This window comes from Octopus bimaculoides, chromosome 6, assembly GCF_046866305.1.
Source record: "Octopus bimaculoides isolate indiv1 chromosome 6, ASM4686630v1, whole genome shotgun sequence".
Taxonomy (NCBI): domain Eukaryota; kingdom Metazoa; phylum Mollusca; class Cephalopoda; order Octopoda; family Octopodidae; genus Octopus; species Octopus bimaculoides.
The window spans coordinates 57664840-57679817 of record NC_142933.1 but is presented as its reverse complement, the minus strand read 5'-3'; the positions used below and the strand labels follow the sequence as shown (position 1 = coordinate 57679817).

Here is a 14978-nt window from a genome sequence, read left to right as displayed (position 1 = left end):
TATATATATATATATATATATATATATATATATATATATATAGGCGCAGGAGTGGCTGTGTGGTAAGTAGCTTACCTACCAACCGCATGGTTCCGTGTTCAGTCCCAGTGCATGGCACCTTGGGCAAGTGTCTTATATATATATATATATATATATATATATATATATATATGTATACGTGTATGTATCATCATCATCGTTTAACGTCCGCTTTCCATGCTAGCATGGGTTGGACGATTTGACTGAGGGCTGGTGAAACCGGATGGCAACACCAGGCTCCAATCTAATTTGGCAGAGTTTCTACAGCTGGATGCCCTTCCTAACGCCAACCACTCAGAGAGTGTAGTGGGTGCTTTTACGTGTCACCTGCACGAAAACGGCCACACTCGAAATGGTGTCTTTTATGTGCCACCCGCACAAGCCAGTCCAGGGGCACTGGCAACGATCTCGCTCGAAAATCCTACGGGAGCCAGTCAGGCGGTACTGGCAACGGCCACGCTCAAAATGGTGCATCTCATGTGCCACCCGCACAAGAGCCAGTCCAGGGGCACTGGCAACGATCTTACTTGGCTTGCCGGGTCTTCTCACGCACACCACATTTCCAAAGGTCTCGGTCAGTAGTCATCGCCTCGGTGAGGCCCAATGTACGAAGGTCTTGCCTCACCACCTCAGCCCAGGTCTTCCTGGGCCTACCTCTTCCACGGGTTCCCTCAACTGTAAGGGTGTGGCACTTTTTCACGCAGCTATCCTCATCCATTCTCACCACATGTCCATACCAGTGCAATCGTCTCTCTTGCACACCACAACTGATGCTTCTAATGTTCAGCTTTTCTCTCAAGATACTTACACTCTGACGGGTATTCACACTGACATTACACATCCAACGGAGCATACTGGCTTCATTCCTTGCGAGCTTACGTATGTCCTCAGCAGCTACAGCCCATGTTTCACTGCCATGTAGCATGGCTGTTCGTACGCATGCGTCATACAGTCTGCCTTTTACTCTGAGTGAGAGTCCCTTTGTCGCCAGCAGGGGTAAGAGCTCTCTAAACTTTGCCCAGGCTATTCTTATTCTAGCAGCTACACTTTCAGCACACCCACCCCCACTACTAACTTGGTCGCCCAGATAGCGGAAGCTATCGACTACCTCTAGTTTTTCACCATGGAATGAGATAGAAGTTGTTTCCTGTTTGTTTACAGTCTTTATTGCACCTGAACATCTGCCACAAACAAAAACTAACTTGCTAGTTAACCTGCCTTTGATGTTGCTGCACCTCTTATGTGTCCATAGCTTGCACCGGGTACATCTTATAGAGTTACTACCTACTCCTTTTCTACATATTGAGCAGGGCCATCTACCTGAAGGGGTTTGTGTTTTATCTACCTTCCTACTTATTAGGATTTTGGTTTTAGCTAGGTTGACTCTAAGGCCCTTGAATTCTAGACCTTGCTTCCACACCTGAAACTTCTCCTCTAGTTCTGAAAGTGACTCCGCAATTAGGGCAAGGTCATCAGCATAGAGGAGCTCCCAGGGGCAACCTGTCTTGAACTCCTCTGTGATTGCCTGGAGGACTATGATAAATAAGAGGGGGCTGAGGACGGAACCTTGGTGGAACCCTACCTCTACCCGGAATTCATTGCTGTACTCATTTCCAACCCTCACCAAGGTTCAGTCTTGAGCCTCCACCCACTATTTATCATAGTCCTCCAGGCAATAACAGAGGTATTCAAGACAGGATGCCCCTTGGAGCTCCTCTATGCTGATGACCTTGCGCTAATTGCTGAGTCACTATCAGAACTAGAGGAAAAGTTTCAGGTGTGGAAGCAAGGATTAGAATCGAAGGGCTTAGAGTCAACCTAGCTAAAACCAAAGTCCTAATAAGTAGGAAGGTAGACAAACCACAAACCCCTTCAAGTAGATGGCCCTGCTCGATCTGTAGAAAAGGCGTAGGTAGAAACTCCATAAGATGTACCCAGTGTAAGCTATGGACACATAAGAGGTGCAGCAATATCAAAGGAAGGCTAACGAGGAAGATAGTTTTTGTATGTAGCAGATCTTCGGGAGCAATAAACACTGAAAATGTGCAGAAAACAACTTCTGCCACATTCTAGGGAGAAAAATTAGAAGTAGTTGATAGCTTCCGCTACCTAGGTGACCAAGTCAGTAGCTGGGGAGGGTGCGCTGAAAGTGTAGCTGCTAGAATAAGAATAGCCTGGGCAAAGTTCAGAGAGTTCTTACCTCAGCTGATAACATAGGGCCTCTCGCTCAGAGTAAAAGGTAGACTGTATGACGCATGTGTATGAACAGCCATGCTACATGGCAGTGAAACATGGGCCGTGACTGCTGAGGACATGCGTAAGCTCGCAAGAAATGAAGCCAGTATGCTCCAAGGGGTGTGTAATGTCAGTGTGCATACTCGACAGAGTGTAAGTACCTTGAGAGAAAAGTTGAACCTAAGAAGCATCAGTTGTGGTGTGCAAGAGAGACGATTGCACTGGTATGGTCATGTGGCGAGAATGGATGAGGATAGCTGTGTGAAAAAGTGCCACACCCTTGTGGTTGAGGGAGCCTGTGGAAGAAGTTGATCCAGGAAGACCTGGGATGAGGTGGTGAAGCATGACCTTCGAACATTAAGCCTCACCGAGGCAATGACTAGTGACGAAGACCTTTGGAAATATGTTGTGCGTGAGAAGACCTGGCAAGCCAAGTGAGACCATATTTTGTGGCCTTTGCCAAGGGTGTAGTCAGCCCACTTATGCCAACCTTTCCTTCATTGGACACTAAACTCTGCTAGCGAAGACCTGTTGAGGCAAGTGAAATCGAAATCAAACCAAATTCCATGACTGGCACCCATGCCAACATTTCCTTCATTGGATACTAAATTCTGCTTGCGAAGATATTTTGGGGCAAGTGAAATCGAAATTGTAATTGAACCAAATTCGATGACTGGCACCTGTGCCAGTGGAGTGCTAACAGCACCGTCTGAGCGTGATCATTGCCAGAGCAACTGTCTGGCTTCCATGCCGGAGGCATGTAAATAGCACCATTTGAGCGTGATCGTTACCAGCTTCACCTAACTGGCACATAAAAAAAACATTCGAGCAAGATCGTTGCCAGTGCCGCTGACTGGCTCCTCTGCAGGTGGCACGTAAAAAACACCATTTTGAGTGTGGCCATTGCCAGTACCACCTGGAGGAGATGTTCTCCTGAGGTTAAAAGCAACAGTAACATCCACCCTTAGGGGTCAGCCACATTTAAGTGGCAAATATACTTCACTTTGTTGTGCAGTTACTGTTAATACCTCGTTCAGAGATTTAACATTGCTTGTTTTCACTTTTTCGAGATCAGTGAATAATTTCACTGGAAAAAGCTATATATATTTGCAAAGAAATATCTTTCGTCATTATTGTTGCAACCCTTGTTAATGTGAGTTCGCTTTTTGGTTACGAATTGGTTAATATTTTTGTGGGAAAATTTATTTGAATTGTTTTGAGGTGAACTGTTATACAGTTATTTTCGCCCTACGGGGCAGAAAATTTCTGCTTATTGTGAACTGTTTTTCAGTTATTTTTGCCCTCCAGGGCAGAAAATCTCTGTTTGTTGTTAACCTTTTTAGGTTAGTCTTTTAAAAAATTATTTTTCTTGTCATTTGCGACAAGTATGTCTTTTAAATTAACTTCAAAAATGGATTTTCCCGAGATGGGAGAAGGAAAAAAGATGTCTCAACAAAGGTCAACCAGGCGAAACAAAGCTTTTCGGACGCCATAGGCGGTAATGTCATTGAACTTAAAGTTTCAATGGAGAAACTTTTACAGTTCAGGAATTTGATAGAAAAAACTGGCGAAGTAATAAAATTGGTACCGCCACCTGAAACTATAGAAGCCATAAGGAAAAAAATCGTTGTGTACAAAGTGTATAACTTGAAACAAAAAAAATAATGGACGTAAAAAATGAAATCGTAGAACGGTGCTTGGTGCCAATATGGAGTAAGATTCGACACGTCAACCGAGGAGTGAGAAGTGCAACAATTGAAGCCCACTTCGAGTCGGAAGACGTGGCAAAGGATGTGTCGACTCAGACATTGAGGAACGAAACAATAATGCTGCTGCCTACATACTTAGGCAGCAGAACGGCAAAAGTTACTGTAGAAGATATCCCCGAGGGATATGATGTTATGTGGGTAGCGACTGCTGTAATTTATGACGTGGAGGGAAAGCTATTGATATTAAGCATGAGACAGAAGGAGGTGACGCATTAGAAAGGTCAGAGTCTTGAGTTGGTCATTCAAGCCGACAATTTGACCCTAGGAAATTTACCAGACAGAGTCTTCGTGGGGGAGGGGCATACTATTCGTGTATCGGTGGAGGGACGTAGGCCAAGATGCTTTAAATGCGGGCAGAAGGGTCACGTCCGCTCCGTATGCACGAAGAAAAACAAAATGGCTAATGCCCCCACCAAAACGCTGTGATAAACACAGACAGCAACGAGACAGACAACACAGCAACAAGCAAAGAGAACGGGGGAAAAAAGAAACAAATCGAAAACCAAAAGGAGGAAAAAATAAAAAGGAATGAAAGACAAAATAAAAACGAAAAAGAGGAAAAAAACCAAACAAAAGAAAATGAAATGGATTTCACGACTATCACACACAAAAGGAAAAAATCTAATTCCCCGGACTCCCCACCACAAACAAAGAAAAAAATTAATAATGCTGACGAACAAAAAAAAACAACTCCCCAACCCTACCCCGCTGGCACTATGTTGATAGGACAACATTTTGCCATCCCTCACCCACCAACGTTAAAAGGAATCAAACACACAAACAAAATAGTCACTTTCAATGCAAAAAATGAGAAGGTGGTTTGCCTCATAAAGGCGTACCACCGAATTAAAACATTTAAAGTGAATGACAGCGAAGTGAGGTACGCGAAAATTGGCGAACAGGAGTGGAAGGAAAAACTGCTCCAAGAAGTAGTGAAGGAAGATTTGATTAAAGATGTCACCCAGGAAGTGATATCTGGAAAGCTGGTCATTAGCCCGGCAGCCACACCAACCCAGAAGCCGGTGGCAACGCCGGTGAAAAGCCCAGCAGCTAAGGGGAGTGCGGAGGAAGCAGGCAGACACAAACTGTCATGCTCCCTCTCACAACCGTAAGTAAATGCCCTCGTTTCATCGATGATTAAGATAGGCTGTTTAAATGTACGTGGAATGGGGTTGAGATAGAAACAGGCTTGTTTCCTGAACGATCTCACAACACATAGAATAGATGTTGCTGTTGTAACCGAGTCCAAGATGAAGGGACCTCAAGCGTTCTCGCATCTTCTGAATGGTTACAAGAAATTTATTTCTCCTAGCCGAGGGGGAGGTGCAGGCGTGGCAGTCCTTATCAGGAAGAACCTGGACTTACAGGTTAGTACTGTCTTTCTGGACCCAGAAGGTAGGCTGGATGTCCTGGATGTGACTCATGTGAGTAAACAGTCCTTCAGGTTGGTAGCTGTCTACGCTCCTATGGATTGTAGGCAGACGGGTTTTTACCGGAATCTGGAGCACTTTCTGGTGACGTCAAAAACGGTAGTAATGGTAGGGGACTTCAACACTATTCTCGATGCACGGGTTGATAGTGTTGGCTCAGTTGATAGGAAGGGGAGTCCTTGCCTCAAGGGGCTACTAGAAAGCTATAACCTAGTAGACCGTTACCGACTGAGTGAGCCAAGCGTTCCACAGTGGACTTGGAGTAATAACGATGGCTCACACAGATCGTACTTAGATAGAGTATTCGTCAAGGACCTAGATAGGGATACCGTTAGCTGTCCACAATTTTGTATTGTACCTTACACTGATCACAAGCTTGTGACATGTGAGGTGCATGTAGAAAAGTGTCATAGACAGGGACCCGGGTACTGGAAAATGAACAAGTCTATTTTGACTTGTGAAGCTTTCCGTGCCTGGATTAAGGAGTTAGTTCAGAGAGCATTATGTGGCACCATCGTTAATAATAGATGGTGGCACGCCCTCAAACGAGCCATTCGCTTAGAGTCCATTAGATTTAGCAAACAGCTAAGTTTAGATAGGTCTAAGGTAGAAGGTGAATTAGTTAAGAACTTAGACGAGGTATTGGAATCTGGCTCCGCATCTAGAGTGTTAGTGGCAAGAACGGTCTTGTATCGTCACCTCAATGCCAAGCACGAAGGTTGCAGAGTCAGAGCCAAATTACGTGCAGGGAAGCGAGAAGGAATTAACGTAGCCAGATGGGCACGTCGTGAGGAGTGTGAGAAGGGCAAGAAGTCCTGTATTAAGTCTTTAACCGACGAACGAGGACGCAAGGTCTATGGACAGGAGGAGATGCAAAAGGCTTTTCACCAGCATTTCGCTCGGTTGTTCGGGGAGAGTGGTCCGCTCGAGTGTGGGGAGGCCTTAAAGGACTTCCTGGCTGGTGGGCCTCGACTCTCGACATGTGAAGCTGGGTGCTGTGAAGGCCTGATCACTCCCGCAGAGGTAAGAGGGGTACTGGCCAAGTGTGCTGGGGAAAAGTCTCCGGGACTGGATGGTCTACCCTACAAGTTTTATCGTTCAATGCCGGACTTGTTTGGCGACGTTCTGGCTGGCGTCTATGTGAACTGGCAGCAGAACGGGAGAATTCCCAGTTCTGTGAGCCGGGGAGTTGTGACGCTGATCCAGAAGGACCCAAGCAAGGGGGATAACATTAGTAACTACAGGCCCATAACTCTACTTAACGTAGAGTTAAAGATTTTGGCCAAGGTTTTAGCAAAAAGGTTGACGGCTGTCGTGGAGAAGCTTGTTGGGAAGGCACAGACTTGTGCAATTCCAGGCAGGTCAATCCAAGACAATCTTCACCTTCTCCGCTACACCTTAGACAGGGTAGGGAAAATACCCGGCAAGGGAGGGGCATTGATCCATTTAGACCAAAGTAAAGCATTCGATAGGATAGACCACCGGTATCTGGAGGCCGTCCTCGAAGCGGCTGGGCTGGGCCCTGGCTTTCGCAGCTGGATCTCCGCTATGTACAGCGGCATCAAGTCCACCGTCCAGGTACACGGTTACCTAATGGAGCCGTTTTTGATCGAGCGTTCAGTTCGTCAAGGGTGTCCCTTGTCCCCGATTCTGTATGTTTTGGCCCTGGAACCATTACTGCGGAGACTGGAGAAGTTAGGTGGCAACCCAGATGAGATTGGATGCGGTAGGTTCTCTTCTGCTTCCGCGGATGACGTCACCCTCATCGTGTCTAACCAAGCACAACTACCTCGTGTAGAAGTTGCTCTTCGACGATACGAAGCTGTGGCAGGAGCAAAAGTTAACAAGGATAAGTCGGTCAGTTTGAGCCTCGGCACCTGGAGGAACAAGCCGATATCGTCCAGCGTCGTCGGACACTGGACGGATGGTCCTGTTAAGTTGCTTGGAGTTTGGCTAGGTCCCGACTCCCAGACGGAGAAGAATTGGAGCGACGTAGTGGAAAAGGTGGAGGCCTTAACACGGAGGTGGTCCGGGAGGCCTCTATCCTTGAAAGACAGAGCAGAGGTGGTGCAGGTGTTTATAGCATTGGTAATCACCTACCGCCTGTCCATGATGCCTTGCCTCGATTTTTGGCTAAAGAAGCTGGAACGACTCCTCTTCCGCATTTTGTGGAAGGGGGGAAAGCCACTTGTGAGGCGCTCCGTGTGCTGCCAGGAACCGTTAAAGAGTGGGTTAGGGATGCCTTGGCTAATGATACGCAGACATGCGTTGAGGCTGAGACATCTCTGGCAACACCTGGAGGGTGATAAGGTGTGGAGTCCGCTGGCGGGGAAGTTCTTGCCGCAACCGGCTTTGCTGGAAAGATTTAAACCCGGTCTCATCAAAAGACGAAATCTGACATTATGGCAGAAGGAGTGCCGACAGGCACTCACGCTAATCCATAAGGCGGGCAAAGCTGGCTGCGGAAATACCACCTCGGCATTCTATAGAGGGTTGGTAGAGGCAAAAAATGATGACGTCCTAGGAGGGGCTCTGGGGTTCGATGAGAACCAACTTACCAGCCTGTTCAAGAAAACCTTCAAGCCGGGGTATTTGGATAATTACCAAAAATCTCTGGCTTGGCAGTGTTACAGGAACGCTTTACCTGTTCGTGATAAGTTATCTCGGCACGGAATGGCAGTGCCACTGACATGTCCAAGATGTGGGTTGGACAGGGAAACCGTCCAGCACGCTTTTGTACATTTTCGGAAACTTTCAAGTTTGATAATTTACGTAGAGCACATGTTGTCACATCTGGGACAAGTACAGCTGTCGGCTGAATCCATAATAAAGATGATACCGCCAACTGGACTTTCAAAGGAAGGTGAGGCATGTTTTTACTGTACGGTTGCAGTATTGAAAGAGTGTGTTTGGAGAACTAGAACAGAAGGATCAGTAACAGGGTCCTCCGTCTCTGGCCCCGGTTTGCTAACAATACTTCAGATATCATCTGAGAAGCAAGATAGGGTTGGAGAGGAAGACTCTGCAGCTGAAAGAATACGAAAAACGATGGAAGGATGTGGTGAGAAAGGTGGGTGTCAAGAACCCAGCTTAATCATCGATAAAAGGAAAAATTAGCTGCTGGGCCTTGTTGGCTGCCAGGTTCGAACTTTTAAACTTTTCGTCCACTTTTTTTTTTTCTGTATCTTTTTATTCAAGTCGTATTTTAAAGTTCTTGTATAAAGTTATCGATATATAATTATTTATTTAAATTTCATCCTCATTCGAACTCATTTTAACTTTTTTGTAATATTTGTCCTGTATTGTCCTTTCTGTATATAGATCTTAATGATCATAATAAAGATTTCATCGAAGGTCGGCGATTGTCGTACGCTGAGGACGGGAAAATACCCAGAAACTCGAGTCCGTACGTATTGCAGATCAAGATGGGAAAGATAACTTCCCTTTGCAAATATAGACAGGACACAGATGTGTGTCGATAGCCAGCTGGAGGAGATGTTCTCCTGGGGCTAAAAGCAACAGTAACATCCACCTTTAGGGCTCAGCCACATTTAAGTGGCAAATATACTTCACTTTGTCGTGCAGTTACTGTTAATACCTCATTCAGACATTTAACATTATATATATATATATATATATATATATATATATATATATATATATATATATATATATATATACATGTATATATGTATGAATATATATGTATATACATATATATTCATATATATATACATATATATACGATAGATTGCTTAATAAAGAGAATGAATGGGAGAAAGAGAGCCTGCCGTATGTCGACCCAATAGAGGGACCAGCTATCCGAGTTGATAGTACCAGGGTAGATAAAGCAATTAAGAGTATGAAGACCGGGAAAGCCCCCGGCCCATCAGGAATCACTGCAGAGATGCTCAAAATATCTGGCAGTGTTGGCTATAGCCTAGTCACCCGTATTACGAACCAGGTGATACACGAAGGAGTCATACCCAATGACTGGTGTAGCAGCATCATAGTCAACTGCTACAAAGGTAAAGGTGACGCTTTAGATACAAATAATTACAGAGGCATCAAGCTGTTAGATCAGGTTATGAAAGTTACAGAGAGGGTCATAGCCCAACTAATTAGGGAGCGAATCAATTTAGATGAGATGCAGTTTGGGTTCGTGCCAGGTAAAAGCACTGCTGATGCCTTATTTCTAGTGAGACAGTTGCAGGTAAAATACCTAGCTAAGGATAAACCTCTGTACCTGGCTTTCGTTGACATGGAGAAAGCCTTTGACAGGGTCCCCCGATCCCTTATCTGGTGGTCAATGAGGAAACTTGGGATAGAAGAATGGTTAGTGAGAGCTGTGCGAGCCATGTACAGAGATGCTGCCAGTAAGGTGAGGGTTGGAAATGAGTACAGCAATGAATTCCGGGTAGAGGTAGGGGTCCACCAAGGTTCCATCCTCAGCCCCCTCTTATTTATCATAGTCCTCCAGGCAATCACAGAGGAGTTCAAGACAGGTTGCCCCTGGGAGCTCCTCTATGCTGATGACCTTGCCCTAATTGCGGAGTCACTTTCAGAACTAGAGGAGAAGTTTCAGGTGTGGAAGCAAGGTCTAGAATTGAAGGGCCTTAGAGTCAACCTAGCTAAAACCAAAATCCTAATAAGTAGGAAGGTAGATAAAACACAAACCCCTTCAGGTAGATGGCCCTGCTCAGTATGTAGAAAAGGAGTAGGTAGTAACTCTATAAGATGTACCCGGTGCAAGCTATGGACACATAAGAGGTGCAGCAACATCAAAGGCAGGTTAACTAGCAAGTTAGTTTTTGTTTGTGGCAGATGTTCAGGTGCAATAAAGACTGTAAACAAACAGGAAACAACTTCTATCTCATTCCAGGGTGAAAAACTAGAGGTAGTCGATAGCTTCCGCTATCTGGGCGACCAAGTTAGTAGTGGGGGTGGGTGCGCTGAAAGTGTAGCTGCTAGAATAAGAATAGCCTGGGCAAAGTTTAGAGATCTCTTACCCCTGCTGGCGACAAAGGGACTCTCACTCAGAGTAAAAGGCAGACTGTATGACGCATGCGTACGAACAACCATGCTACATGGCAGTGAAACATGGGCTGTAACTGCTGAGGACATACGTAAGCTCGCAAGGAATGAAGCCAGTATGCTCCGTTGGATGTGTAATGTCAATGTGAATACCCGTCAGAGTGTAAGTATCTTGAGAGAAAAGCTGAACATTAGAAGCATCAGTTGTGGCGTGCAAGAGAGACGATTGCGCTGGTATGGACATGTGGTGAGAATGGAGGAGGATAGCTGCGTGAAAAAGTGCCACACCCTAACAGTTGAGGGAACCCGTGGAAGAGGTAGGCCCAGGAAGACCTGGGCTGAGGTGGTGAGGCAAGACCTTCGTACATTGGGCCTCACCGAGGCGATGACTACTGACCGAGACCTTTGGAAATGTGCTGTGCGTGAGAAGACCCGGCAAGCCAAGTAAGATCGTTGCCAGTGCCCCTGGACTGGTTCTTGTGCGGGTGGCACATGAGATGCACCATTTTGAGCGTGGCCGTTGCCAGTACCGCCTGACTGGCTCCTGTAGGATTTTCGAGCGAGATCGTTGCCAGCGCCCCTGGACTGGCTTGTGCGGGTGGCACATAAAAGACACCATTTCGAGCGTGGCCGTTTTCGTGCGGGTGACACGTAAAAGCACCCACTACACTCTCTGAGTGGTTGGCGTTAGGAAGGGCATCCAGCTGTAGAAACTCTGCCAAATCAGACTGGAGCCTGGTGTTGCCATCCGGTTTCACCAGTCCTCAGTCAAATCGTCCAACCCATGCTAGCATGGAAAGCGGACGTTAAACGATGATGATATATATATACATATATATTTATATATATATTCATACACACACACACACACACACACACACATATATATATATATATATATATATATATAATATATATATACATATATTAATATATAAATCAAAACAGTAGGGGAAAAAATTGGATATTAATTAATATCAATTTAATACCAGGGACCAAGCACATTAAAAGAATCAAGGAGATTCATAAAAAATATCTGAGATCTCAAAGGATTATTGTATATGTATATATAAGGGAGACCAGTAGGTGGACTGTTAATGTGCTAGAAGAAGATCACATGTAATGCGTCTACTAAGACCAAATTGTTCTCAAAGGAAATTTAGTGAAATATATATATATACATACTAGCAGAGATACCCGGCGTTGCCCGTGTTACATGCAATTGAAAAATGAGACTTTATATTTTCTGTAAGGAACTGGAATACATATGATTCGAATTTCATCAAAATTGCACATGAGGGTTCTTTCCCTCTTTACACACCCTAAAAAAATTCTAATCATGAGACATGTATCCCATACTATTGATCTTTATGCGCATATTCCAAAATTTCAGTCTTCTGGAACCTGTAAGAAAGATTTTGCTCCTGCAAAATGGAGCTCATGGAACTCTAAAATGTGGGAATGAAGGTGGGGGTGTTAATGTCAACCAGAGAAGTTGAATTGTTGGGAATGTTTTTACTTGGGTCTTATAGTATGCCTGTATATATGTGAGAGCATAGTCTCACTTTAATAGTTTCAGTATGAAATTGAAAGTATTTGAAATTACAGTAGCGACATGTTATTGTTTCACTTTTGACAGGTAATACTGAAATAGTGGAATAGTTTCAGTGTTAGAGTGAAAGTATCTGACATTACAGTAGAGTGATGTTATTGTTTCATTTTTGACACATAATACTGAAATAGTGGAGGAGATAAGATATTGCTGTGAGCTCGAACTATGCAGGAAATTAAAAATTTTTTTGGCCTAAGACACTACATGGACCTTAAAAGAATTTTGCTCCTGAAAAATGGAGCTCATGGAGCTGAAAATTGTGGGAGTTAAGGCCCCTATTGGTGATGGGTGTATTAATGTCAACCAGAGAAGTTTAATTGTTGGGAATCTTTTTAACTTGTGTGTAATATGTATTTTTGAATTTCTTTAAAATAGGAAATATATGTATGTTCACTGGGTTTGTAAAAGAGAGCAAAGCTACAGGAAAGCAAAAGACGAATGATCACGATAATCAGTCAGCTACCGTAGCCTAGTCGTTACTACTCCCCAATGTAGGATTCCTCACCATACAGGTGACAGGTACAGCTTTAAGATGCATTATGGATCTATAGCAATTGGAAGGGCATGACTCAATAGAAACAACAATGTGTGACGTTTGGAGTAAAGGGAAATGAAAGTGTGGCCTCTGGAGTGTGCAAATGACCACTCTACCGATAGGTGACTGGGCAGAAAATATTTACAATCAATAGATGTCTTAGAACAACCAGTCACTCATCTGGGAAGGCCTTGAAATCAATGTTACCAACTGGGGACTATATGTGTCGCAGTGGTAATAAAAAGACTCAAAGGAGGTCTGCAACGAAATAATTTTACTCATGACTTTGCAAGTGAATCAGTGGAGGCAAAGATGAGTCTCATTTACTTGACAATTTATGCACCACATTGCAGAAATCACAATGTAAGTATATCTGAAAGGATAGTCTTACACTGTTGTACCGTTGAATTACAAATAATGCTCATCTGTTATGTTCGGGTGACCCTATAGCTACCAATGGTACAACTGTATTCGTCTTTGCTTAGGAAAAGTGACTAAATTGTGGGTGTGAAGTCCCCATGAAGGGGTCTTTGTAACTTCTAAGAAGAAAAAATTTTAGAAATATTATTTTATTTGTGTGTAATCTGTATGATTAAAATTTCATCAACATCAAAAATATATGAATTTTCATGGGGGTTATGGCCATTATGCATAGAATATAATTTCCAAATTTCTTAAAGATCCATTCAATATTTTTGACGTAGTTTTGGATAAGAAAACAAATGACTAATGTGTGTGTTTGTGTGCATATATGTGTGTGTGTATGGGTGTATATATGTATAGATATCTGTATGCATTTATATATGTGTACATATTAGATGTACACCTATATATATACATCTACACATATGTATACGTATACATGTATGCATATAGATCTATATCATCATCATCATCATCGTTTAACGTCTGCTTTCCATGCTAGCATGGGTTGGACGTCTTGACTGAGGACTGGTGAAACCGGATGGCAACACCAGGCTCCAATCTAAATTTGGCAGAGTTTCTACAGCTGGATGCCCTTCCTAACGCCAACCACTCAGAGAGTGTAGTAGGTGCTTTTACGTGTCACCTGCACGAAGGCCAGTCAGGCGATACTGGCAACGGCCACGCTCGAAATGGTGTCTTTTATGTGCCACCCGCACAAACCAGTCCAGGGGCACTGGCAACGATCTTACTTGGCTTGCCGGGTCTTCTCACGCACAGCACACTTCCAAAGGTCTTGGTCAGTAGTCATCGTCTCGGTGAGGCCCAATGTACGAAGGTCTTGCCTCACCACCTCAGCCCAGGTTTTCCTGGGCCTACCTCTTCCATGGGTTCCCCCAATTGTTAGGGTGTGGCACTTTTTCACGCAGCTATCCTCATCCATTCTCACCACATGTCCATACCAGTGCAATCGTCTCTCTTGCACACCACAACTGATGCTTCTAATGTTCAGCTTTTCTCTCAAGATACTTACACTCTGACGGGTATTCACATTGACATTACACATCCAACGGAGCAAACTAGCTTCATTCCTTGCGAGCTTACGTATGTCCTCAGCAGTTACAGCCCATGTTTCACTGCCATGTAGCATGGCTGTTCGTACGCATGCGTCATACAGTCTGCCTTTTACTCTGAGTGAGAGTCCCTTTGTCGCCAGCAGGGGTAAGAGATCTCTAAACTTTGCCCAGGCTATTCTTATTCTAGCAGCTACACTTTCAGCACACCCACCCCCACTACTAACTTGGTCGCCCAGATAGCGGAAGCTATCGACTACCTCTAGTTTTTCACCCTGGAATGAGATAGAAGTTGTTTCCTGTTTGTTTACAGTCTTTATTGCACCTGAACATCTGCCACAAACAAAAACTAACTTCCTAGTTAACCTGCCTTTGATGTGTCCATAGCTTGCACCAGGTACATCTTATAGAGTTACTACCTACTCCTTTTTTACATACTGAGCAGGGCCATCTACATGAAGGGGTTTGTGTTTTATCTACCTTCCTACTTATTAAGATTTTGGTTTTAGCTAGGTTGACTCTAAGGCCCTTGAATTCTAGACCTTGCTTCCACACCTGAAACTTCTCCTCTAGTTCTGAAAGTGACTCCGCAATTAGGGCAAGGTCATCAGCATAGAGGAGCTCCAAGGGGCAACCTGTCTTGAACTCCTCTGTGATTGCCTGGAGGACTATGATAAATGAGAGGGGGCTAAGGACGGAACCTTGGTGGACCCCTACCTCTACCCGGAATTCATTGCTGTACTCATTTCCAACCCTCACCTTACTGGCAGCATCTCTGTACATGGCTCGCACAGCTCTCACTAACCATTCTTCTATCCCAAGTTTCCT

At 44.4% G+C, this 14978-nt stretch overlaps 1 pseudogene; it reads left to right on the top strand.

The window, feature by feature from the left end:
* Nucleotides 1-3661: 3661 nt before the first annotated feature.
* Nucleotides 3662-5155, top strand: LOC149135139 (uncharacterized; annotated as a pseudogene).
* Nucleotides 5156-14978: the final 9823 nt, after the last annotated feature.